This window comes from Lontra canadensis, unplaced genomic scaffold, assembly GCF_010015895.1.
Source record: "Lontra canadensis isolate GAN:19392208 unplaced genomic scaffold, GSC_riverotter_1.0 scaffold20, whole genome shotgun sequence".
Taxonomy (NCBI): domain Eukaryota; kingdom Metazoa; phylum Chordata; class Mammalia; order Carnivora; family Mustelidae; genus Lontra; species Lontra canadensis.
The window spans coordinates 6,851,697-6,878,390 of NW_022631014.1; the positions used below are offsets into that span (position 1 = coordinate 6,851,697).

The window sequence follows — 26,694 nt, forward strand, 5'->3', positions numbered from 1 at the left end:
CAGAGCAGCCAGAGTGAGCTTTGAAAGTACATTTCAGAACATGTCTCTCTGGTGCTTACAATCTTCTGATGACTTCCCATCAATATTGCAATGAGGTCCTAAGGCCTTACTGTAGCCTGAAATGCTCCAAGGGATTTACCCCTAGTGCATCCCACCGAGCCTCTGTCCTATGGCTCAGCCCCTTGCTGTCTCTCCTCTGCCCTTGTTACTCATTCTCCCAATAATCTGGTAACTTTACAGAGAGAAATCTACTTCCTAGGCACAGACTCGATGCCTATTTTCTTATCCAAAAGCCACGGGTGAGCTGTAAGGGGAACTCAAAACTATGAAACCAATTCAATGTAGATTTTCTACTACCACTATTATCTTCTCAAAACTGCAGGAGAAAAATGAAAAGTTTGACTTTTTAGAGGCAGGATAGGATAAGAATCTGGGCTCTGCTAGTCAAGGTTCAAATTCTGGCTTTGGCATTTATCAGCTGTGTGACTTTGGGCAAATCGCTCTACCTCTTTGGATCTCCCTCTAGAATATCTCTAATACTTATCTCCATCTCCTTCGTAAGGAAAGAACTCAGCACGTTTTCCTTGTATTATGTCAATGGTATCCACACTTTTCTCCCCCCCTCTATTGGACTCTGATCAACTTCTCCATCTCTTAGTTCCCACAGCTCGAAGCATATAACAGGATCTGAATAAATATTACTTGGAAACAATCGAACATAATATAGACAGGTCAAAATACTCCAGAAGCTAAACAGAGCACACAAGGACTTTGAGCTATCCAGGAATTTCTGTGCATTGAGCAATAATGCGGCCAGTGGGCCAAAACTGGTTTGCATCAGCATTCTGCAACAAAGGAAGCGTGGCCATAACCAGATGCTGCAGCACGGCCTGAGCTGTGTTCTACGCCCAGAGAAGACAGGAAGAGCAGCTAGATGACTCTGCTCCTCCCAGTCCTTGGACAGCATAAACCCACCCTTTTTTACTCTGGCATTTTTCTTCCATGAAACCCATCTTCTAAATGACAGGTGTGGTGAGAGCTTCACACGGGACACCAGAGTATGGTTTGTGGGTGTCTCAATGCCACCATTTCAGACCCTCTGACATAGCAATATCCTCTCATCATCTGGGATGGGTGAGCCAGTCACCAGAAGGCAAGCTGCTAGCTTGCTTGCTGGTACCCTGGGATTCTTTAGGATGGCTTTGCCTGGCCTGGAAATCTCCAAGAGTGGCCCAGGCTGCAGTGTCTCCCTTGCCAGTGGTAGCTCTGAAGGCCTTCGGGGCAGCACTTGCTTAGTGGAAGCCATGAGACTTATGAATTTGGAATATTTGGGGGAGATTTCTCTCAAATTAGAGAAAAGTCAAATTGTTGACTTTTTTTTTTTTAAAGATTTTATTTATTTATTTGACAGAGATCACAAGTAGGCAAAGAGGCAGGTAGAGAGAGAGAGGAGGAAGCAGGCTCCCCACTGAGCAGAGAGCCCGATGTGGGGCCCGATCCCAGGACCCTGGGATCATGACCTGAACTGAAGGCAGAGGCTTTAACCCACTGAGCCACCAGGCTCCCCTGTTGACTATTTTTAAAGGAAATTCACTATTACTACTTTCAAGGATTGTGAGGGAAAGGATATATGACTACTGAGTCTCATGAGTAAACTAGAGTGAAAATCCCTCACAGCATTGGTGTTAAGACTACAAGCGCTGACATATACACAAGGTCTACCACTGGGCAGAAGTACCATGAGTTCTCAAAGTGTTGCCTTCCTGTTTTACACCAAGTACTACAGAGAGCAAATCCACAATTCTCGGTGCGTGTGAAGGAACCTGGAGGATCCATCCTCATACTCCCTCCTTCTCTCAACCTACACAAACATTATGAACCACCCTCTCCCTACCTCTGGCTCAGCCTGGGATATAGCTGCACAACTGCCTTTACTCTAGTCAGTGGTGAGTTCTTCTTCCTTTGAAAAATATTTATTATTTGTTCCAATAATGTGTAATCACACGTTGCTTCTGAGATCTTATTGATGTATGTTGCATTCTCAATATGAAGACCCAGATGGCCCTTGACACTGACCAAAGCTACTACGTTGGTATTCTCTACAACGTAAGCCTGCAAAATGGAGTAGAATGTTCTGATCATTGTGGGACACAGCGGGTGTGGATCACAGCTGGGGAGCAGCCTTCCAGGCTACTGGCTTCTACAGGAATTATGACTAAGGAGGATGAGAAGGAAAGGAAACTATATTTATTATTAGGCACAAGGTACTTTATGTGCACAAAAATAATAATGACAGCTAAACTTTCCAAGCACTTACTGTGTGCCAGCCTAGTAGACAAGGCACCATAAATAAAAATTACCATTAACTGAGGACCTACTATGTGCCAAGTAACATCCTAAGTGATTTTCATACATTATCTAACTTGCATTCCAGTACCAAGAGATGGGTATCTTTCCTGTCATTTTAAGCATGGAGGGAAGTTATCGGATTCCTGTTTCTATTTAGAAGATGTTATAGAATATGTAATTATACATTCAACTGTTTAGATCGATGAGCTCGTTGGTAGTTGGGACCGTGGCTTGTTTGCATTGCTTGTTTGCCCCAGAGGGTGGCGCAAGCCTGGGCACATGAGTGAATGCACATTCTCTTGCGTGGAACTGAATTAAACTCAGCCACTCTCCACTTCCCCCTCCCGCCTCTCCACAGCCCAGTGAGAAATAGGAAATGGTGAAAGAATTCTTTTCCCCTTTGTGCTTGTTCTGTCCTCTTCCTGCTCCGCTAAGTGCCATTTCTCACGATCTTCTCTTGGTCCCTAGACTGTTTCCTCAAAACTTCTTTCCTTCACTTCCTATCCTTTCCCAGTGCCACGTATCTAAGGATATTTCAAGATCTGGACCAGAGGTCTCTAAGGAAACTAGACTGTGGGGTTTGAGAAGACAATGGTAGCCTTTTATTTGTATTTTATTTGAAAATTTAAACAGAAATTAAGCTTTACTAGCATTGCATTTATGAGTGTGTAGAATGAATGAATGGATGGATGGAGTACTGAGAGCCATGATATGTGCTCAGATCGTCCAATCAACGTGTACTCATGTGCTGCTTTACTCCTGAAACTTTATAAATGAGGATCTATTGAGGCCTGCTCGGCCTTTGGTTACATGAAATGCATCCTCAGGAATATCTTCTTGTAAGCAAAGTCTGGCAAAATTAACCTCTTTGTTCAGATAGGCTGCCTTCCATTGCTATATGGTTTTCTCTTTCGTTTACAGAGCACCTGCCTATTGATTTTCCCTTTTGTTGAGACTGGACTTCTCTGCCCCTGTGAGCAGGTGAACTTAAGTTTGCTATCACAGAGGGTTTCTCTTGTTTCATTGGCAGGGATTCTCAGTCCATTAAGTGAGTGAGATCTGGGAGCTGCTAAGAGAGAAGCAAATCTTTTTCTTATCGGGAGCTCCTGCGTCTCCAGTTTTCCTGTATATTTCATTAGGCAATCATTATCCAAATGAAAAACAATCATCATAGCTATAGAAACCTCAAATAGTTATTCTGAAACTAGAAACTACAATGATAACCTCTTGATAAGTGAAAACCATTAAAAATTTTTAAAAAGTCTATGTTTAGAACCTTTAAATGGGGTGTGCGTTAATCCATTTTAAAGCTTAGCTAAAAGAAAGTTAAATACAGAACAACAAAACGTGTGTTTCAAGATCACAGTGGAGGGGCGCCTGGGTGGCTCAGTGGGTTAAAGCCTCTGCCTTCGGCTCAGGTCGTGATCGCAGGGTCCTGGGATCGAGCCCTGCATTGGGCTCTCTGCTCAGCGGGGAGCCTGCTTCCTCCTCTCTATGCCTGCCTCTCTGCCTACTTGTGATCTCTGTCAAATTAAAAAAAAAAAAATCACAGTGGAATCACCACGTGGAGTGGTCGTGTGTGAGCACACGTCAGTGGCCAGGTTCATGAGCAACATCTTACAAAGATTTAACCACATAGGAACATGCTGCCTGCTGGAACACTGGCCAGAGGCCCCAGAGACCTGGAAGGTACTTTCCAGAGGACACAGTGGAATCCTCCCCTAGGAACGGTCATTTGGTTTTCCATAATTCATACTGGATTTAATCAGAAAACCCTCAGGTCGGATGACATAAACTTTGAGGTAATTACTCTAAAGGCCACAGAGATTCCATTTAGGATATTAGACAAACTACAGCTGTAGCAAAACATTCATATTAAAGGACCAAAAATGCACATAAAAGGGAGCAGATGTTTACTGCCAGGATTAGATTTCTCCTGGATGAAAGTTCAGATTATCATGTTTATTCTTGTTGCCAGTCTGAACCCACATTAAAAAAAAAAAAACAAAACAAAGGTAGTCTGTAAGACTGTCCCCATTTTATGTTTCCAAGCTTGAAATACCTCTTCCCAGAGTAGGAAATATATGAGTCTTTTCTAACTTTGCAACCTGGCACTGGAGCACAATTTGTGGATGAAGAACAAACTGAGATTTACAATTCCTCAAATAAAAAGATAAAATGTGCCTCTTGGGTAATCAGATCGATTTTATAGACACACTGAAAATACTTGGCAGCAAGGCACACATAGGCTTTCAATAAATTAAACTCCAGGGCTAACAGAATGGACAAAAAGAGATGCTGGTATTAAATAAAGTAGAATAACATAGAGGGTGAGGGATGGACCTTTCTCTGGGTTTTCACAGAATCTCACTATCATTGTCCATATTTTTCTGTGAAAATAAGTAGGATCAAGATCAGTGTAGCTATTTCTTTCACTTAGGGGGAAACATTTCAATCTGGAGAAATTTGCTTTTTCCCTTTGTTAAGGAATAGCCACCCTGCCACGGTACGCACACCTTCCTTACTCTTGGTTAGGACAGCAGGCAAGATTTTTTACACAGTGAGGACTGCTTGAAAGCAGGTGCTTTGGGGGATGTTTTCAGGCCCCTTGAACAGTATTAAATACATAAAAAATTTATTTCATTAAATAGGACCCAGTGGTACAGCCCAACGCCATGCAGGGTGTGTCGTATTCCCTGGAGGGTCTGGCTGAGCGCCTGTTCCTCCCAGGTCCTGTCCCAGGGGCAGAAATGAAAGGGAGAACTGAATTTTTTTCTACCCGCCTGTCTGGTGGAAGAAAATTGAGCAGTGCAGATGGGTCAAATTGCTTGGTGCAATCTCTTCTACAGTGTTTTCACAGTGCAGGAAAATCAAGAGAAGTAGGTGGGATTTCTATGTCATTTTAACACCTTTTTGGTTTTTTTTCCTTAAACTTTTCGATTGCTTAAAATACCTCTGGTAAGGCTAGGGCTAGAGGGGGTGTGTGGGGCAATGAATTCCTGCAGGCCTGCCCTTTTCCAGCCTGTCTGTCCCCAATGAGTGCCACATGTGCCCCCGTGGCCCCTCAGTCCTCAGATGGCTCATGAGTATCTCTAACTGTGGTCCAGGGACCTGCCGTATCTGCGTCCCCTGGGAGCTCGTTAGAAGGGATGAATCAGAATCTGCGTATTAATGAGATCTTCAGGTGATTCCCAAGCACACGGATATTTGAAATTCTCTCTTCCAGGGGCACAGTCTCCATGGAAAGTAGATAGAATTTGTTACATGTGGGGCTACTCAATTGAAACTTTAGTGCAATTTAATATTTACCATGTAGAAGTTTTACTATATAGCAATTTAATATTTACTGTGTAGAAGTTTTTCTATTCAGGAATCAGAGGGGAAAATAGTGTTTGATGGTTGCAGGTTAGGGAAATTAAAGGAAGTGCCTTTAATGTCTTTACTTCCTAAATGGTTAGTTGGTAAATGTATTATTCCAGATTGAAAAATCCAAACACTAAGATTCCTGGTTAGAATTTCACCTTTCTTCAGGTTTTCTTTTCTAGAGACAACCAACAAAATAATCAAAGTAAAAACTAACATATATGCCAGGCAAATGTTCTGAGCATTTCACATTTAACTCTATGGGACAGAAATATTATCCGGATTTTTCAGATGAGTAAACTAGGGCACAGAGAGGTTAAACAACTTGCCCAAGGTCACACAGTAGTAAATAATAAAGTCAGGATCCGTAACCAAGAAGGTCTACCTGACTTTGCCACATTTCTACCTGTTTATGGCAAAGTCAACACCACGTGACTTAGATGATCACTGCAGGCCGAAGAACTAAATCCTGTTGGTGAAAATATGTAGTTAGAGGCTTCAGATAAAGAGACAAAAGCTCAAAGAGGTCACTTTCTTGCTCAAAGTCACCCAGATGGGCAAAGAGGTGGGATGGGTCTTTGGATTCTTTGTCCCACAGTCTTTTAACTGAAAACATATGCTTTTAAGTATACAACAATGATTTATTGCTTAATCTCAATGCTGGTTCAAATTCTGACATTTTCACTCTATACCTCAAACATTAAGAGCTGTTTTTCTAATTAAAAAATTTTTTTCCAGTGAATTTACCAAACAAGAGACAGCTGTGCATGAGTGATTCTGTCTCCCCCACTGACTTCTGCTGCTGACTCTTCAAAAGTTTGTGTTTATAGTGGTATGGGCTCTGCCTCCACGTGGCCCAAGAACTTAGAAAGAAGGCAAAAACCAACCAACCAACCAACCAGACCATTGAAACGACCAAGGTAAGGAAGAATTGCTTTGCTTCCTAAGCTGCCCACCCAGAAGATTAAAAGGTCACCAAATAATTTAGAATGGACAAAAGGATCATTTCATTTTGAGTTTATGATATTGAGAGCCAACCCTGAGAGAGGGTCTGCTATGTGCTGGGCAAGGTGCAGGCTATGTTTCATTCATTCATTACAACGATGCAGTGAGGGAGATGCTCTTCTTAGCCCCACTTCATAGATGAGGAATCTTTGGCTGAGAGAACTAAAGAGGTTGCCCAAAGTACAGGTAATAAAGGGGCAGTTGTTCTCATACCCTTTATGCTACATGCCACAGATGAAGCAATTGTAGGCCAGTGAGTAAAGCATTTGTCCAGAGTCACAAAGCTAGCTAAAGGGCAGTGCTGTGCCTAGAATCTTCCTCAGGATGCGCCAAGCTGCCTTGACGACAAATGGGAAATCCTATTGGAATTATTCATCTTTTAGCATGAATATTGCTTTGAGAGAGGCTCATCTATTTCCTCAGGAAACATGGCTTCAGCAAACAAAATCTCTTCTCACAAAGAATGGAGGCAAAGGCATATTGCTTTTGAAATGTAGGAAGCACATTACGTTCAAATGAACAGGCTTGTCTGATTTCAGCAATGGAACAAGAATGTCTGAGAACACCGATGCTTGGGAACTTGAAAGTCATGATCATTGTGGGGGAAAAAAAGCCACAGCTTGAGATACAAACACTTTTCGGCTTTATGAAAGTCTGGCTTATGACCAAATAATAACCAAAAGAAGAAGCAATATTGCGCTGTTAGCAATTACCCTGTTGTCTGGGACATGTCTGCAGATGACAGCTTCTTGCAGAGGGAACTGTGCTCCCAATGTGGGGGTGTCTCTGCAACCTGAACATGGCCTGTTCTCTTGTGCGTTCTCATTGGAACACTCATTTAGGACAACGTGGCACAGTAAGTGGAAGGTGTCATAAAATGATTCCAGCTTGCTCCCTCAGGCAACATGGGCAGTTTACTTCTTGGGGCTGTCTTGTCTACCACCGTCTCCCTTCTAGAAATATGTTTGCCTGGAAGAGGAACACCGTGGGGACGAGGCAGGAACTCGCCAAAGGGAGGAAGATGCTCCAGAAGAAAAGCCTTGTGCCTTGCAGATTACCTGCGTCTGAGGGTTATTAGGTGGATCGATATAGTGTCTCAGAAAGAGATACAGAGTCTGAAGTGACCATCAAGGCTTCAAGAGCTGCCCTGAGGCTGGCAGTCCTCACCCGGGCTTTTTGCTTCCCTGGGGACAGTGGGCAAGGTCTGGAGACATTTTTGGCAGCCAAACTTAGGGGAGGGTGTGCGCACTGCCAGCATCTAGTGGATATCGGCCAGGGATGTTGCTAAAATTTGTACACTCACAGGATAGCCCTCCACCATCAGAATTCTCCCCACTCATGTCAACAGTGCCCGAGGCAGAGACGCTATCTGCAAAACTCTGGAGTGAGTGAGTTTTCTTCATGGCCTCTGCCTCCAGGTGCTCCTCCTCTGACCCTGCTAGTCAGTGTCACTGACTCCAGGAGGAAAAGTCTGATTAAATCAACACACCCTGAGGTATGAATGACTGATAGGGTCAGCAGTAGCAGAAACACCTGTGTGTTAAGTGAAGCTAATTACACCTAAACTCACCTCCAATCTGTGATGGTTTAGGGAGGGTGCCGTGATAACACGGACACGTATTTTTTCCTGGATGGGGGAGATGGTGAAATTTATGAAGCATTGCTCACCTTCTAAAGTCATAAGATACATAAGCAAACCGGTGATGTGATCCCATTGGAATATAATCATGAATACTTTTTTTTATTACAAGCAATTAATTGCATTTACTATGGGTCACCATTGCTTTCCAGCAAGGGAAGAAACACTGTCAGAAGCCTGCTGTGCCCCTAACAAACCTTACTTTCTCTTCAGTGCTAATAGGGACCTGTGGGTTTTGATATGATCGGGCCCATTTGTTAGGTATTTGGAATGTCCCCGTCACGGTGAGTGCCAGGCTGTCTTCTCTCGGGACTGCTGTGGATCTATAATTGGACGGCAGGCTGCATAGGCTTTTATTTAAAGCAAGTGAAGCAGACACAGCATGAGCAAGATACTTAGCAGCAGGGAGGAGCTTCCGAGTCATTTCTTCTCATCTTAAGGCTCAGAAATGGAAGGTTTTACTCTTCTTTATGCTAGTGCATGATAGTCCCAAACCACAGGGATCCAACCTTGGCCATCTCACACTTGGGGGACTTCCTGAATCCCATCCCCTTGTCGTCCTGACGCCCAGCTACAGACGTGTATGGGAGGAACATGTATGTGGCAATATGTCGTGCCGAGTTCCAGGCAAATTAACTGGCTCGACTGCTCTTTGTCCAGCAGGCGTCTGAGCAGTACCATTCAGAGAATAGTTGGGGCTAAGAGGGGTCTTAAAGCTCGCCCCAGTTCAAAAAACCTTCGACAGTGACAAACAAAACCAAGGCTTTCTGCTGCCCTGGGGCCCCAAACACAAAGAATACCAGCAGGCCCCAGGAGAGCTGAGACAGTCTGGGGTGAAAGTGGGTAAAGGTGGGTGGCCCTCATCCAGATGAAGCAACCTCCTTGTTTCCAGAACTGGCAGACTCCCTCTTCCATATCTCTAAGGCTCAGGCTGGCGCGTGTGGAGATCAAAACACTTCCTTCCACCTATTTGTGACATCTGGAAAATTCTTGTGAGGGGCCGGGGTTTGACAGGGTCATCTTGGAAACAGAGAATGTGAAGCAGGTCTCTATTTGTTAAACTTGCTACGGACCATTAGTGTGAAAGGAGAGGTAACCTACCATGGCCGCAGCTGCCCCTGACTAAAAACAATTAAGCCCAACACAGGTCTGGTCAATATTTCCTGAGTTCTTCCAAGAGAAGGGACTACATAATAGCCAGGCACAAGAGAATCTTTAGGAAATCTTTGTCTAGAAAGGAGGGAACAAGACAGTTGGATGTATTATGGAGGCAGGCCAGCAGCAAAAGGATTCTAGAATATTTAGTAATGGGTTTTCAGTGGTGCCTTATTCCATAGACATCTGAAAGGGGTATTTTAAATGAATGGGCAGTTCTCAAGGATCAGTCCTGGAAAGTGGGACAGGAGGACCCATTTCTGACTCACACCAAGGATTCTTTACTTCTTGGGCCGTGGAATGGGTTGTTCAAGAGAGCTGGATGGCATTTTGTAATGGGATGGACCAGATCCATTCTCTAATGTGTTTGAAACAAGATAACAAGACAGCTGCATTTCCCCTGAGACTTCCTGGCCAGAGTGGCACATTTGGCCCGGAGATATTAATGTAGTGGTCATGATGATGATGGTATCTGTCATTGACTACTTGAGGCTCACAATGCTCAAGTCACACGACTCACAACACATGGTTTCTTTTTGACCCTTAGACTAATATCAAGATGAGTAATGATCCTCTCCATTTCACAGATGAAGAAACTGAGTATTAAGAAAGGAAAAGCAACTTGCCATAGGTCCAGTATCCAGCCACACTGGACCCTAGGTGACTTTGACCAAGGGCCCTGCCCTTGGCCATCCTGTTACATTTTAATGGGTCAGCAATACAGATGTGGTTTGGGCAAGATGGTATATACTTTCTCGGTTTACAGACATGTTGTCCTCATTATTTGCCTGCTCCTCTCACCCTATTCTGCACTTAAAAGAGAAAAGATAAAAGCAAATAAAGAGAAATAAAACAGAGCTTCATGGAAAGGATGAAGCAAGAGAGTTAAAAAGAATAGGCAGGCTTTCAAGCAAAATGAGCATAAACCTCCTCTGTCCTATTTGGAAATCATAGGAAGCAATAAACAAGAGCTGAGAGACAAGGAGTCAAGGAGGGCCAGAGGTGAGGGTTCGTCCAGGTGGGGTCTCTGGTGAGAGTCTCAGCGAGAAGAGCAAGCCCTCGGCAGCGGCTCCACACAGACACTGTGATCTTCTTGTGGAGGCCTTGCACATGCTTTCTGACCTGTCAGCCTGCAGAACGGGCCGCTACACCTTCACTGTCCGGTGCCCTCAGGGGCCCGCTCACTTCCCTGAAGGCCCTCTTTCTGTGCCCTCTTTCCTTCACAGTGTAAAGGCCACCAGCCTGGAAGAGGGCCCTCTGCTCTGATGTTTCTCTGTGTGAGAAGATGTGGGGGAACAGGTATCTGTGTGCAGGGCGTATCATTATTTTTTAAGCCCTCACATGTGAAACATGCTTCACAGACTTCTCTCTGTGTCCATTCACTTCCTAACGACAGGAACAAGTGAAACATATTCCACTTGACCTTTCCATCTCTCAGATGCATCATTATTCATTAATATAGTCTATCTGGAATTTCTAGGGAGACACCTGTCCTCCTAGCTTAGATGCATCAGGTCAAAAGCAAACAAACAACAATGGTAGTAAATTCGCAGTGTGCAGGGGAGGTTGGTGAGGAGAAGCCAGAGCACTCCCATTTACTGAGGGCCTGCTGGTGACCATGACTGTACACATGCTCTTGATGTGGACTCTGAGCCCGCCCCCCTTCATCTCTGCAATTTCTTTATGGTGTGCCCTGAGACTTGTTGCCTATGGGGTTTCAATAGCTATTCACTGACTGATTTAATTAGATTCTAGCCACAACTCCAAGGATGGTTTCTGCCCTCTTTTTTACAATAAGGCAATTGTACCTGTGAGAGCTTAAGCAACATGTTCAAATTCACAAGGTTTAATAAGGGTCAAACTGAGGATTTGAACCCAAGGATGCATGACTCCAGAATCTATGTTCTTTTCATCATATCATGAGAACTCCAGAAACAACTAGACATGGTGGTCAAAACAGGTCATCCTAGCCCTGCCTAGAGATGCTGACGGGACCGGGAGGAGCTTCAGAGGACTGTACCGAACATTTTTAAACAAAAAGATGACTCCAGTATGAAGCTGAGGTCCCTCCTGAACTCACTGACTTCCATATATGCTCCCGCACTGGTATTGCCCTTTGTGACACAGCCTCACCACCAACCTCTGTGTGCTGTCTGCTTCCGGGGCGCACAGATAGACTGTGTTCCCCAGCCTCCCTTGCAGTTCCACGTGGCCGTGGGACTGAGTTCTACCCAATGGAATGAATAAGAACCTTGGGCACCACTTCCAGGACTGGCCCATAAAACAAGTCCCTACATCCTTTCATTTTCTTTTCTCCCTTGTCTTGTTGAATGGAGAAAATTATAAAGTCCTAGAGGTGAATGGGAATATAAGACGGAAGGCGTGTGGGTCCCCCGATGACCATGGGGAAGATTACCCAGCAACGAAGAGGATGTGGCAGTGGACTTTCACATGCATCAGATAGAAAGTTCTGTTGTATGAAGTCGCTGAGCTGTTGGGGTTCTCCTTGTTGCAGCAGAGAGCATCATTTTACTAATATGCTCTTTGTGATTCTGGGTAGTTTTTGTATCTATTTTATTATTAGAACTTTTACAAATGCAGCCAGAGCCCGTGGAAGCTCAGGGAGTGAGAGGCGTGAAGAATCATTTATGAGAAGATCTGAGACATCTGTGCAGTGCAGTGCTGCACAGCCAAAGCACGTTCCTCGGAGTTCATGGGCTTCGTTTCTCCACCTGTAACTTCAGGGTGTTGGAACAGATGGTCTGTAAGATTCCTTCTAGTTTTAAACCTCTGCAAGTCTTCTTGGTTGTTAAAAAAGAGGACTGATGTGCTCAGAAACAGTGATCTCTTGACTGTGAGCAAAGGTAAAGACTATTCCTTAGTTATGTTTGTAAGCCTCAGATCCAATATCTTAGATGCTCTGGTGTTAAATTTAATTAGAATTTTCTGTTGAAATAAACTCAAAGACTTTGTTAATGTTCTGATTTATGCCAATGATTTCTTGATCTCCTTTGGAGTGCAGTATCAAATGATTGAAGTTCTCATGAATATTTTCATTATGCATTACTGAGTATGGTAGGCTATTTTATATTCATTTACATAGACTTAATCTTTGAAGAATGATTTTATAATAATACTGAAAGACTTTTTTGATTAAAGTTAGTGCCTGCAGTAATTGGTATTCTGATGGCTTCATTTATAGTTCTATTTAGCTAAATAATATAGGGATATAATTCTTACTTTGAGTTGAGAAAAATGGAGTACAGAATATTCAGAATTTTCTCATTCGAATGGGTCTTAACTTGAGGTCCATAAAAGTATCATTGGGGGGAGAAACTATGAACAATTTAAAAATTTTGGAAAAGCCCAAGGGAAATGATATAATGATATGAAACAGTCTGTGCCACTTTCATGAAAAATCTAATGCCTTCTGGTTTTTGAAAAATATATAGCAATTTTTCTTTATATTCATGTAATGTGGGCTTACTGTTCATTTGATCCTGCTCAACAAAAATATTATGTTATGTAAGTTTCGATTATTAAAGATAGAAAATGAATCCTATTATTTAATAAATGCTGTTTGGCAGGTAAAATGTTTGGAAACCCAGGATTCAAGGGAGGTATATGAGGGAGGTTACAAGAGGGTCTTGGCAGAAAAATGGGATCCACAATTTGACACTCTAAAAGTGGCATTGAAATCTAATGATGGGAGACCCATGTTTTTTTCTTTCTTTTTATTGGCAGCAGCAGGGGTACCTGTATCCCCCTCTTGCCTTCTGCTGCCATTTCCTGTCTCAAATGCTTATATCACATTAGGTTCTATGTCCTGGGGAATGTGCAGCATCCAGGAAGATACTGTGTTAATACAGCCCCTTGGCTTTGACTGCATAGGAGTTTATGCCTATTAAAAAAAATGAAGTAATAATAATACCAACAATATGCTTATTTATCAAGGATTGCAGAAAGAAAGAGAGCGTATTAAAAATTATCTACTTCCTTTTGAGTGAATTGTTTGCTTCAAATGTAATGTTTACATTGCTTCTTCATTTAAAAAAAAAATCTTCCATAAAGTAGTAAGGACTAATAAAGGCATTTCTTGTCTCTCAAGTTTTAGGAAAAGAAAGGCCTTGAGTCCTATAAAAAATCCTTCCAGGAAATCCTGAATAGGATGTTGAATTTGAATGAAACACTAAAGAGAAAACATGAATTATAGGAATGAGCTAAACAAAGTGATAAAAACGTAAGCCAACCTGAAAAACAAACTTGAAAGAAACTACAAACATTCATTTACATCCATTTTTTTTTACTCCATTGTAATTCAGTTAATTGTATGTGCCATTTTTCACAATTAAGTTAACGTTAGTGATGACTATGATGTACCTGGAACTCCCTCAGAATGTCTAGGTTGTGTTCCAATGTGCCAAACCCTATGTTAAATGAGTTTTTATAAATCTTATATCCTTACCACAATTGTTTGAGAAAAGTTCAGTATTTTCAGCATCAGGATTTTTTTTAAAAGCTCCCCAACTGAGCAGTCCAAACTGAGAACCATAACCTGTGGATATGGCTCACCAGAGAGCTACATTCTTTTGAGGGTCAAAATGGAAGTCATTTAATTTATTTAAACAACAACCCTCCTAAGGAAACAAACAAACAAACAAACAAAACTCCTCCCATAACCAAACACACCTCACAACTTCAAAACGACCTACTAAAGAAGAACGTCCAATAAAGTTCCATTTCTTTGATGAAAAATGCCACCTTAGGAGTGCCATTCCTGAAGGTCTTTTTGATCATTTGAACTGGAGAGGTTGCAGTCCTGATGGGCTTTTTAGATAAATGAAAATGCTGGAGTCCACCCGCCAAATGCCCAGTTGCAGGAAATGTGGGTCTCTCATCCATGGGTGAAAGTAACAATGAACACCTAGGTAGTCACTGGAAATAAAGCATCTTTAATCATATTTTGGTTTGTCATCCTTGGCCAGGTTAGGCCTAGATTAACCAGTGATATTTTAAGATGTCTTTTGCAGGCATTCAGGCGAAATGTCAGAATGAATGTTAGAAAATGAACATTTCCCAAAACACATCCAATATGGGAATCATATTGGATATGGATAATCTATATCAGTGTTTTTTAACTTCTGTGTATATCAAAATCACCTGGAGAGCTAATAGGAAACCCAGAAGCTCAGGAACTTGTCATTAGGTAACTAATAAAATAGAGCTTGTTTGGTCTTTTTTTTAACCCAAAATCTTCATCAGTGATACTGATACCTCACTACCATGTTTGAGGACAGGTGCACTTTTCTCAACACTAGATACACATTAGAATCACTTGAAGAGTGAAAGGAAGAAAGAAAGAAAGAAAGAAAGAAAGAAAGAAAGAAAGAAAGGAGGAAGGGAAGGAAGGAAGGGAGAAAGGAAGGAAGGAAAGAAGGAAGGAAACCATTCCACTTGCCAGAAGCTCTACCCTAGACCAACCCAGTTGGAATCTCTCAGAATGGAGCACAGACACTGATATTTTTAAATAGATCATAGGAAACCATAATGAGCAGCCTGGGCTGAGAATCTCTGTGTTCACATCATGGCTTTCAGAATGGGTTGTGCTATGGAATCACTTAAAACAGTTTTACAAACACTGAGTCTTGCATTTGTACCCAGAGATTCTGATTTAACTGGTCTGGGGTGGCCCAGGTATCAGGATGTTAAAAAGCTCCTAGGATGATTCTAATGTGTAGGCCAGTTTGAGCAGGACAAAGCTAGTTCCTCCACCAAAGAGGGGTTTCTACTTTAAAAAGTTGAGCAAAGACTGTTCAATTTATTTCCCTTGGCTGTGAGCATGATGAAGACTAACAAAGAAATGAGACATATCATGATTTAAATTAATTTAGCCCACAGTTTCCCAAGTTTTGAGTCCAAAAACACAACAGTCTGCTCTGCTGCCCTTAGGCAGGTCACCTCACCACACTGGCCTTTGCCTGCTGCTGGGTATAAGGAGAGGACTGGAGGGGATGGCTCCAATCTCAACAACAGCACCACGACAGGAATCATCTGCACTCGACAGGCTTGGGAAGCTGGACTTCCACACTAGTTCCCTAGCCAGGGACTTGTCATCTGGGGGTGGTGCAGGTGGTGATGGCATAGAAAGATAACTCTTGACACTTTGCAAACAAGATAACATCACATATTCATTAGGGACTAAATTTTTCTTGGGAAAAGTTATTTTTGATTCTTTTGAAGGATCTTGCCCTTGCCTATGTGCCACTGTTATGTATCTTCAGTGGCATCTTGGAGAACAGAGAGGGAGATACTCCCAACATAGCAGAACCCTGTTATGTTACGTTTATGATTTGTGGCTATTAGCCAGAGCCAAATAGAGATATGCCTAGGCAATTCTTAGTTAGAGTAGGCTTGAAAGAGATAGAGATGAGTTTATCAGAATTATGATGGCATGATGGGGGTGGTTGAAGAAGGTACTGACAATGGGGCTGAGATGAAGAGCAGGGTCAGTAGGGTTGGGGGTAAGGGTACACCCCTAGGAAAAGCCGAACACTGTAACTGTAGCTTCTTGAAAGAATACAGGAGTTGTTGTTAAAGAAAAAAAATTTTTTTTTCTTTGCTCTTGTGCTTCCATCTTTCATTCTCTATAAAGGCTTATCTTTTTGACCTTTCAACTTCCTGATCACCTGGCTGCAGTTCAAATTTGGAAGGTGAAGTTATTCTTGAAGCAACTATATTGGAGGCCCAAGAGTTTTGAGAAAAGATTTTCATTAATCTGGCTGAATTTGGTGAGAGTTAATTACTTTACTCTCTTTCAGAAAGTTCCATACTTATCAGCAGGAAGTTTGTCTTCCAGGAAAAGTTCAAGAAGTAAAAGAAGTGAGGGATGGGAAGACAGAAGCCATCAGAGTACTAGAGAGTCATTTTCTCTTTAGGTAAACTATATGTCAAGGTCTGGTATCTTTACCTTTGTATGGTGCAAAGGGTCACCATTCTTTCTGTTTTCTGAGAAAAAAAAAAGAAGTATTTGCTTCTGTGTCAAAGAAAAGGGTTATGTCTTATTTGCACAGAAATCCTGTCTCTCTCTCTTTTGTTTTGTAGTTTTCTCAATTTCTCCCTTGTTATGGTGAAAACTGGAAAAAAATATCTTGAACTATGGTACTGGGCTCCTCTCTTTGTCAGACTGGATGCCATGGAGTGACTTTCTTCTACCAATTTGTGTGTGATGGGGGTGAGGGGATGTAAAATTATAAGCATTTATGGTTTTCTCTTTTCTTGCTTTCTAAGGTGAGTTCCTTAGGAAGGAAGATCTATTTATTTTGCTGAGTGGGGTATTAAAAGGGATGCAAATGGGAGAGGGGAGAGAAGGTTCCCACAGCCTTCAAAGGAAAAGAGCAGGTGGAGTTACAGGGTGTAGAGAAGAGAGGAAAGAGGGAAGAGAATCCTTACTGGCATGGGGAGGGGAAGCAGTGTGTGCAGAGCCACCACACCAGGATTTTTACCTTAAGGGAGAGAGAGAGAAGACGAGAGGCTTCAGGAGTTACCATGAAGTGTGATCTGGGGGAGAAATGTCTGAGGAGGAATTTAGAGATTTTCTATATGATATGGATATAATAGCCTCCCTTCTGCCCTCAAGGCATTTTGTGAAAGACTGATATTTCTTTTCTAGCCTACTTTCAGTGAGATTTTTGTTTTTTATAGAAGTGATACCATGCTGAAGAAGGAGCAAAATGTTCCCCATTGCTTCATGTGGGTAAATGCTCAAGAAATAAAATCAAAGTCCCTTTTTGTAATTGGTTCCACCAACAGTAGAGCTAGCTATTTGGGCAAGTTGGTATTTTTCCTTCTCCAAAACTATTTGTGGCAACATTTGTAATATGCATAGCTGGCTCTATGGAATCCAAGGCCATGTTTTATTTTTGGCCACAACCAGGGAAACAGGAACTTGGAAGAAAGTGAAATAAGCTTCTATATGCTCTTTCAGAAGAATTATGTCAGGCGTGTATAAATCAATATAAAGTCTTCCAGCGCTTCTAGCAACATGGGAAAGGAAGCAGAGTGCCACATCAGGCTTCTGTGGTTGTATTCTTTGTATGGGAACCAGTACAAAGACCTGGGGTTTGGCAGTCCTGATTTTGGGAGAAGGGACAGAAGGACCTCCAGCACTGTCAGTCTTTCCCTTCCTGCCCTCAAGGGCTAGGGCTAGGGTACTCTAGGTGCATGGTTGGTGCATAAAGGATAAAAATGAGAGGATGTTTACTGAGAAAATCTTCAACTTTAACCAGTAATCTCAGTGTCTCATTAAAAAGAGCTACATGTTGTACTGGGTCACAAATCAGGTCTCAATCAGTACCAAAAGACTGGAATCATTCCCTGCATATTTTCAGACCTCAGTGCTTTGAAACTGGAGCTCAATCACAAGAGGAAATTTGGAAAGAATTCAAATATGCGGAGGCTAAAAAGCATCCTACTAAAGAATGAATGGGTCAACCAGAAAATTAAAGAAGAACTAAAAAAACTCACGGAAACAAATGAAAATGAAAACATAACTGTTCAGAACCTTTGGGATGTAACAAAGATGGTCCGAAGAGGGAAGTATATAGCACTAAAAGCCTTTCTCAAGAAATAAGAAAGGTCTCAAATACACAACCTAACTTTACACCTAAAGGAGCTGGAGAAAGAACAGCAAAGAAAGACTAAACCCTGCACAAGAAGAGAATTAATAAAGATCAGAGCAGAAATCAATGAAATAGAAACTGAAAGAACAGTAGAACAGATCAATGAAATTAAGCGCTAGTTCTCTGAAAAAATTAATAAGATTGATAAACCCTTGGCCAGACTTATCAAAAAGAAAAGAGAAAGGACCCAAGTTAATAAAATCATGAATGAAAGAGGAGAGATCACAACCAACACCAAAGAAATACAAACTATTATAAACATATATTATGATCAATAATATGGTAACAAATTAGGCAATCTGAAGGAAATGGATGCCTTCCTAGAGCCATATAAACTATCAAAACTAAAACAGGAAGAAATAGAAAACCTGAACAGACCCATAACCAGCAAGGAAATTGAAGCAGCAATCAAAAATCTCCCAACAAATAAGAGTCCAGGGCTGGATGGCTTCCTGTGGGAATTCTACCAAACATTTAAAGAAGAATTAATGCCTATTCTTCTAAAGCTCTTTCAAAAAATAGAAATGGAGGAGTGGCTGGGTGGCTCAGAGGGTTAAGCCTCTGCCTTTGGCTCAGGTCACGATCTCAGGGTGATCGAGCCCTGCATCGAGCCCTGCATCGGGCTCCCTACTCAGCAGGGAGCCTGCTCCCCACCCCACCCCCCCCGCTGCTTGTGATCTCTCTCTGTCAAATAAATGAATAAAATCTTAAAAAATAGAAATGGAAGGAAAACTTCCAAACTCTTTCTATGAGGCCAGCATTACATTGATCCCAAAACCAGACAAAGAGCCCACCAAAAAGGAGAATTGCAGACCAATATCCCTAATGAACATGGATGGAAAAAGTCTCACCACAATACTAGTTAATAGGATCCAACAGTACCTTAAAAGAATAATTCACCATGACCAAGTGGGATTTATTCCTGGATGGTTCAACATCAATAAATCAATCACTCTGATACACTACATTAATGAAAGAAGGACAATCAATCAGAAAAGGCATTTAACAAAGTATAGCATCATTTCTTGATTAAAACTCTTCATAGTGTAGGGATAGAAGGAACATACCTCAATATCATAAAATCCATATACAAAAAGCCCACAGTAAATATCATTCTCAATGGGGAAAAACTGAGAGCTTTTCCCGGAAGGTCAGGGACACAGCACGGATGTCCACTATCACCACGGCTATTCAACATAGTACTAGAAGTCCCAGCTTCAGCAATCAGACAACCAAAAGAAACAAAAGTCATGATCTGTCAACAAAGAAGTCAAACTCTCACTCTTTGCAGATGACATGAAACTCTATGTGGAAAACCCAAAAGACTACACCCCAAAATTGCTATAACTCATACAGGAATTCAGGGAAGTGCATTATAAAATCAATGTGAAGAAATATGTTGCATTTCTATACACTAATAATGAGAAAGAAGAAGGAGAAATTAAGGAGTCAATCTCATTTACAATTGCACCTAAAATGATTAAGATACCTATGAATAAACCTAACTAAAGAGGCAAAGGATCTGTATTCAGAAAACTATAGAACACTCATGAAAGAAATTGAGGAAGACACAAAGAGATGGAAAATGTTCCATGCTCATGGATTGGAAGAACAAATATTGTAAAAATGTCTATTCTACCTAGAGCAATCTATACATTCAATGCAATCCCTATCAAAATATCATCAACTTTTTTTGATTCATTCAAATCCCTATCAAAATATCATTCAACTTTTTTCAAATTTGTATGGAACCAGAAAAGACCCTGAATAGCCAAAGGAACATTGGAAAAACAAAACAAAACAAAACAAAACAAACACAACCCAAAGCTGGTGACATCACAATCCCAGACTTCAAGCTCTGTTACAAAGCTATACTCATCAAGATGGTATGGTACTGGCACAAAAACAGACACAGAGGTCAATGGAATAGAACAAAGAACCCAGAGATGGACCTTCAACTCTATGGTCAGCTAGTCTTTGACAAAGCAGGAAAGAATATCCAACAGAAAAAAGACAGTCTCTTCAACAGATGGTGTTGGGAAAATTGGACAGTCACATGTAGAAGAATAAAACTGGACAATTTCCTTAGACCATACACAAAAATAGACTCAAAATGGATGAAAGACCTCAGTGTGAGACAGGAATCCACCAAAATCCTAGAGGAGAACACAGGCAGCAACCTCTGTGACCTTGGGTGCAGCAACCTCTTGCTAGACATATCTCCAAAGACAAGGGAAACAAAGAAAAGAATGAACTACTGGGACTTCATCAAGATTAAAAGCTTTTTCACAACAAAGGAAATAGTCAACAAAACCAAAAGACAATCGACAGAATGGGAGAAGATATTTGCAAATGTCTTATGAGATACAGGGCTAGTATCCAAAATCTATAAAGAACTTGTCAAACTCAATACCCAAAGAACAAATTATCCAATCAAGAAATGGGTAGAAGACATGAATAGACAAAGAAGATATCCAAATGGCCAACAGACACATGAAAAAAGCTGAACATCACTTGGCATCAGGGAAATACAAATCAAAACCATAATGAGATCCTACCTCACACCATTTAGAATAGCTAAAATTAACAAGGTAAGAAACAACGTATGTTGGTGAGGATGTGGAGAAAGGGGAACCCTCTTACACTGTTGGTGGGATTGCAAGCTGGTGTAGCCACTCTGGAAAATAGAATGGAGGTTCCTCAAAAAGTTGAAAATAGAGCTACCCTACAACCCAGCAATTGCACTACCAGGTATTTACTCCAAAGATACAAACATAGTGATCTGAAGAGGTACATGCACTCCAATGTTTATAGCAGCAATGTATACAACAGCCGAACTATTGGAAGAGCCCAGACAGGTGTCCATCGACAGATGAATGGATAAAGAAGATGTGGGGTGTGTATACACACACACAGACACACACACACACAATGGGATACAACTCAGTCATATAAAAAACCCGAAATCTTCCTTTTGCAATGATATGGGTGAAACTATAGGGTATTATGATAAACAAAATAAGTTAATCAAAGAAAGACAATTACCATATGATTTCTCTCATATGTGGAAATTAAGAAATACAACAGAGGAGCGTATGGGAAGAGAGAAAAAAATAAAACAAGACAAAATCAGAGAGGGAGACAAACCATAAGAGACTCTTAAGCATAGGAAACAAATTAAGGATTGCTGGTGGGATGGGATAATTGGGTGATAGACATTAAGGAGAGCATCTGATGTAATGAGCACTGGGTATTATATACGACTGACGAATCACTGATCTCTGCCTCTGAGAGGAATAATCCATTATATGTTAATTAATTGAATTTAAATAAAAAAAAAGTACTACATGTTGGAATAGGAATGCTGACTCATCACAAAGAATCCATTGAATTCTGCCCATCAATACTCACCAGAAGACTTTTATAAGTTTGACAACAAAGACATAAATTATAAAGCGACACTAATTAGAGCTTACTATATAGAAACTAAGAACTTGCATATGTCAAAAAATGCCGTGCCACATCATGATTACAACTAATTTGTGAATGGTTCAAAAGAAAAATTATACAAGTGAGATGGAAAAGAATTAAGCAAAGGTGGTAAAATGTTAACATTTGAGGACTCTGGGTAGAGGGTAGCTGGTGATTCTTTGAACTAATATTGCAAACTTTTCTGTTGGTATGGAATTATTTCAAAAGAAGAAAAATATAGAAAAAAAAGAAAAAAAATTTAAAAGGTCAAATATTGCCAAAAATGAAAATAAGAGACATGTAATAATATTGGAAAATAGTTGTATTATTAGTGATAGACAATGAATTATTTTCTTAATGTGTAAATCATAAGAAAAATTAAATGGCACAACAGAAAAGTTAATTGAACAGGGAAGTTTCAAAAGACCTTTAAGTGGCCAATCAGTGTGTGTGTGTGTGTGTGTGTGTGTGTGTGTGTGTGTGTGTAGTCAAATTCATTATCAGTAAGAAAAATATAGTTTTGAAAGCTGTGATAACATTTTGTCTTATAAATGGCCTCAAAAATTAACTACCAAAAAGCCCCAAATTTGGAGGATTTGTGGGAGGAAGCTGTTCTGCTGATGGGTATCTCAGCTGCTCTAATAATCTGGTTATAATCTGTCAATAGAAAAGGTTTTTAAAGATGTTCAGTCCCTTTAATTTAGCATTTTCTTTTACTTAGTAGAGTTTTATCCTGAGGAAATAATCAGAGGTATGAAATTACATACAATGCAATTCATTCTCATATGATTTAAGTAACTTTATATTAAAAGTCTCACAATCAAGGACTATATCAGTAAAAGTCGGATTACTAAGTAGCCACGACCAAGATCCTATTTCAGAAGAGTGTTTATTGACACTGGGAAATATTCACAATATGTACACAGTTCACATTAGTCATCTTTGAATGGTGTCATTATTTTGCTGTCAGCAATTTCCTGATTCCATGAAAAGATGATCTACTTAGGTCATGGGACATAAACACAACTGTGATTCTCTTTCTGAAGGAATGAAATGGCTATAAGGAGCATTTGGGAAGGCTAACGAACACTGGGAGAGCTACCTCTGAAGAGTGACGGGGGCTTGCAATAAAGTACTGTTTTCCCAGCCCAAGTGTTTTGTTTAACTCTGAAAAACTTGTTCATTAGGATGGTCTTAGAAACAGAAAACATTGCTCTGGGATCCCTTTTTCTTAACATCCAACCTTCAATGCCCCCATGTCCTACTTTATGAAAATATGATTTATACATGTTCGAATGCAAAGTATAATCTAATTGTCAAAGTAGAAGGAGAACAAGAGATGAACTGGTCTTCCTTTCTCATTTAATAAGGAATTCATAGTGGGGCACCTGAGTAGTCTGTTGGTTAAGTGGCTGCTTTTGGCTTGGGTCATGATCTCAGGGTCCTGGGATCAAGCCCCACATTGGGCTCCCTGCTCAGCGGGGAGTCTGCTTCTCTCTCTCCCTCTGTCATGCTCTCTCTCTCTCCCTCAAATAAATAAAATATTAAAAAATAGGGAATTCATAGAGAGATTAGGTGATATGCTTAGTTATTATCCTTAATATATAATCAACTGCTTATATATAATAAACTTTCTCTTCATAATGAGAAAAATACAAAATCCAAAATGAGCAGGTAGACAATAAGTATGAACAAGTGAATGACAGATGAAGAAATACAAGTGGCCAGTAAGCATGTAAAAGAGTTTCAACCTCAGAAGTAATAAGAAATGTACTTTTTTATTTTTTTAAACCTGTGGAATTCTTCCTTTTCCTTAACACATGACCCCAACCCCAAACAAGAAAACAATCTGACGATCATACAGAGGAAACCTCGGGTCAACAACTGAAAGCGGTCACATCCTTGCTACCATCCCTCTCCTGGTGCCTGAGATACACTCAACAGTAATATCTTGAGAAAGAAAAAGAAAAAGGCAAACATCACAACAGGGAGGTTAAATGGACAAGCAGGCCACGAAGAAGAGGGACAGTCTGAACAACTGAATAGGGAATATTTTCTTCACATGGAAGGATTCATAAGACTTTGACTTTGACTGGGGGCTCAACTGGATGGAAACATCAAATACTGTGCAAACTTCATGACGTATCCTAATTTCATAAAGTCAGGTTCAATGCAACCAATGGATCCTGGCTTCTGCTTCTTCAGGCACATGTGGAGAAGTCCAAGTTCTTAGTTTTCTTTTCTACCAAGGCCAAAAGCCTCTAACTCCCATATTTGAAATTTTAGGTATTCATACTTTGAAACAAACTCCTCTATGTGGTGAATCATGGTTTTATGCAAAACCAAGCTCATTATAATGCCATAAGTGTTAGCAGAATTCCCCTCAGATTACTTAGGAAGCAGTGCTTAATTCCAGATTGATAAAATGCCATATTAAGCCACTTTCTTACTTTCTTCATGAAGAATCAGTATTTTTCAATGAGTGATTTCATACAGTCCCAATTTCAAACTAGGTAGAGTAAAGCAACAAGAAAATTTTGGCAAGAGCTGACTCCATTGTAGCTGATGTGAAATAACCCCAGAAAATAACCAAATTTCCATTTGAGTTAATGCAAAACATACAAATTTATTAAGCATTCTGGCTGAAAGAGACTGCATTCCAATGACGTGTCTCTCTTATCTGAAAATGCTGGTCAGCTTGCTTTTAGGAAAATAGATTTAATGTTCTTATTCTTGTTCATTTAAAGAATGGTCTTATTTTCATAAAGGCTAATTGATAGCCAGTATTGCATAACAGCAATATTACCTATTATGTTTTTCAAAGAAGAAAATATACATATTTGCCCTTTAAATAAAGCAAGCACTTAGTTCTGATGGCTTACAACTTTACTATGGTCTTCCATAATAAAATAAGCTCTTTACGTTTCTTAAAATAAACACGAAGCCTGAGATCATAGCAAAAGAGAGAGGGAAAAGGATACTGTTTGATTTCATCCACAAGCAAGGGAGTCTCAAGTAATAATTTTCTCAGCTGAGTCCATTAACATGCACTGAACATATGTATATATGGAATAGACTGCTTTTGCAAATAGAAAACTACTGTTAGTCTCTACACTAGGAAGCAAATGCTGGGAAGCAAAAACTCCCTCCTCTCCTGGGAGGCACCTGCAGCTCCAGCTCAGAATGCAAGGAAGGATCTTGGCTTCTACAAGATCAGTGGAAAAGCTGGCTCAGTTTAGAATTGTCCTGGAGTAAGCCTAGTTTCCTAGCTCAGTTCTGGAGATGAGCTGACTTGGCCTTGGGGGTTCTGCTCCACAGTAAGATGGTCTGGACTACCTTGGACTCTAGACCAGGGGTCCACAAACTACAGTCCTTGGGCACAAGCTGACCTGTTGCCCATTTTGTAAATAAAGTTTTGTTGAAACACCTGCAAGCCATCTGTCTGTGTGCAGTCCATGGCTCTTCCGGCCGCAGGGGCAGAGCTGAGTCATCGGCAATACCAGAGATCTTTACTCTGTGGCTCCTTAAAAATAATTGCTGACTCCTGCTCTGCCAGAACCTGGGATGGACGCTTATTCTGGACTCAATCTGGAACCCACCCCAAGGCAAATGAAAGCCATGATGTTACCCACTTTTACACCAAGCTTTGCCATTTTGGTACGTTTCAGACATGAATGTTCTTTGAGACTGTATCTTTGGAGGCCTTTTTGAGTGGGCGGGTTATCATGGAGGATAGAGCCACCCCCGTATTGCACTTGATCCCACACCATCCTGTGTTAGTGGGGGAGCACTTTCCCTAGGTTTTGCAGCATGGCTTGCTGCTGTCTGATATCTGTGCTCCCACGTGCCTGTGCCTGCAAAGACTTAGGCTTCATTCCTTCTGGCTGAGATGCCCACTCCTCGGTAAACATGAAGGAGCTAGCTAAGCTTAATCTGTACCAATTTTCCATGGAACGACCAGGTTTATGACATAGAATGGGTGAGATTTAAGTGGGAGAGGATTTTGGCTGGCTTGGCAGTACAATAGAAAGGGGGTGGGTATGTTTTGATGCCTGTTCTTGAGTAAAAATAGGAGGAAATGACGAGCTGTGGTTCTGAGGCCCTCACTTACTGGTGTGAATCATCCTGGTTTGTTCCAGGACTCCATCTTTTGTGCTGCACCAAGAGCTCCAGTGTAGGTGGGTAGAAGGGCAGGGCAGTGATGCTGAGAGAGGCAGTATATGGTTATTGGGAGGCTTCCAAAATTGCAGAAGGCTGAGTGGAGCTTTATATCACTTCAATTTCTCAGGACTACTGGGGAATGGATTCTTGGAGGAATTGTCCTGCATGTTTAGTCTGTCATGACAGGAATGGATTATCAAAAGTCAAGCTATACCCGTGACACACAGAGGTCTATGGGCGTCTGCCCTGCTGTCATGGGAACCATATGAATGGGCAGGGGCTTGGTGCTAAGCTGGAAGGTAGATAGCAGAGCTTGTAAACTGATGGCCCTCGGTTCATTCTAGTTGGCAGATGTATTTTGATGGGCTCATGAGTCTTTGACATTTTTAAATAAGTTAATTGTTAATATTTACAAGAGGGAATATTTCATTTAAAATCTGAATTTCCAACTTCTTTCAAAAATTTGAAATCTCTGGGCATTCCGGGGCTCATCCCTACCTGTTAGTGATCACCTACAGTGGAAGAATGGCTACTCTTTAAAGGGAACCTGAGTATTCCAGTTTTGTTTGTTGTTTTCCCTTATACCCAACCCATTTCCGACATTGAGGTTATCCGCCTGGCACCTGGGGCCTTTGAGTTTGCAACCCCTGCTCTCTGTGTTGCACAAAGAATTCATGCTATTGCGATCTTATCTTCCTTGGGGGTCATTCTGTCTCCTTTGTCCCTTGCTAAGAGTTTCTACCTCAATTACCTGCTGCAATCTAATCATATTCGGTTCTGACTCTACTGCTAAATGGAATAAACAGCCCATCTGGGGGAAGATGCCCAAACTCTAGTCATTAAGAACTCTAGTCATTAAGTAGAGCCATTTAT

General features: G+C 41.1%; 1 protein-coding gene across 6 annotated transcripts in view; it reads right to left on the minus strand.

The window, feature by feature from the left end:
• Nucleotides 1-26,694, minus strand: part of THRB (thyroid hormone receptor beta) — a 366,959-nt gene that overhangs the window by 74,201 nt on the left and 266,064 nt on the right. The window lies entirely within an intron of this gene.